General features: G+C 35.7%; 1 protein-coding gene across 1 annotated transcript in view; it reads right to left on the bottom strand.

Moving 5' to 3' along the window:
• LOC107101948 (glucocorticoid receptor-like) overlaps window positions 1-1,557 on the bottom strand; it is a 31,967-nt gene extending 30,410 nt beyond the window's left edge. The window contains exon 1 of the mRNA XM_015401047.1: window positions 1,273-1,557. The gene's annotated coding sequence lies outside the window, so the exon portion shown is untranslated. The remainder of the gene's footprint in view (window positions 1-1,272) is intronic.

Here is a 1,557-nt window from a genome sequence, read left to right as displayed (position 1 = left end):
TATATACACACACACATATATACATACATACATATATACACATACATACATATATACACATACATACATATATACACATATGTACATACATACGTATATACATACATATGTATATACATATACACATATATATATTTACATTTCTATACATATATATTTTTTTATACATACGTTTCTAGTTTTAATGCTCTCAATTACCATGAAAAAAACATTAAGTTTAGTAATTTAACTGCTGATAACTAATTGAAGCCAATAAAGGAAAACAGGTTAAATCTGAACTTTTAATTTAATATTGTCCATAATTGTTGTAAGAGTCAAAAGTAAAAAAAAACAAACTAAAAGCTGCATTTGTTATTTTCCCATTGGATTTTCAATTTTTATTCAATTCATAGATTATATTTTCTTAGTCAAACATTTATATTAATTGTTTTATAACTAAGAAGCTTGAAACTGGCTTTCTGTTCTATTAAATGTGTTTTTGTGGTTTACAGTCATTGCGTTTTGGTAATATTGTAGTAATATCCCGTTAGTTGGATTTCATTAGCCTCGTAGTAAACATTCTACATTACTGTGTAGTGGTACTTCGTAACATTCTGTATTTATTTATTTATTGCCTTTATAATTTTCTCATACCCCCTTAGATCGAACTGGACTTCATCTCATAAATGTACAGTTTTATTTTAAAATCTGAATCCCCGCCTAATGTGTAAAGGTTAGCTCTGGTTAGCCATCTCCTTTTTTTGCTTTCCTCCAAACTACTTCCAAAAAAAGCGAGCTGTGAATCACACCAAGCATTGGTGCAAGGCCCGTGGCCTCTGGATCCTTTTGGACCCTCATCCCACCATGCATATTCAGTGGCCCTTGCAGCAGCATGGCTGGATGGTTGGATGAGCAGCGGAGACACCCCCCTCCTCCCATGGCGTTTGACAGTTAGCTTAGCCTAGCTGACGTTAGTTGCAAAATATCTACGACCGCTGTGGAATACACTTTCATGCATCATACTCTAATTATAACAAACCTTGATGACGAAGTTTCAGTCACTAACTTAATGTCAATATCAATACATTTCACAGAAATTCCGAGATATGCTACCTTTAGCATTTTGCGAACGACTAGCATGCTAAGCTGCAGAAGGGCTAAGAGTTAAAGTGGCTATATTTCTAGAGGCTAAAAGCTAACAGAAATATTAAAAGTGTACATCTAGCTTTTTCTGGGTTATGTTAGATATATTTAACCGTATGCAACAAAGATATTAAAAACTATCATATTTACCCTTGATATGACGGGCTGCTAATAAGAGTCCACAGGTCATCAGTCAACATTGTTTTGGTTGAAAGTGGCAGTTCACAACACGATGACTGATTCTGTTACTCCCCACTCGTCGTATCGTCGCTACATGACTACAGCAAACGGCGGGACACGTGAATATGGGTGTGCTCTGTCTGCTTTTCAGTTTCCCAGTTCCGATTTTGCAGTGAGTAGTCATGCAAAAATGTCACACTGCCTGAGCCGCGCTGCTAGCCGTTGGGAAAGTAGGTGCTAACCTCTAGGAAAAAC

The sequence above is a fragment of the Cyprinodon variegatus genome, unplaced genomic scaffold (genome assembly GCF_000732505.1).
Source record: "Cyprinodon variegatus isolate N-32 unplaced genomic scaffold, C_variegatus-1.0 Scaffold31, whole genome shotgun sequence".
NCBI lineage: Eukaryota > Metazoa > Chordata > Actinopteri > Cyprinodontiformes > Cyprinodontidae > Cyprinodon > Cyprinodon variegatus.
This window is presented reverse-complemented; position numbering and strand designations above follow the sequence as displayed.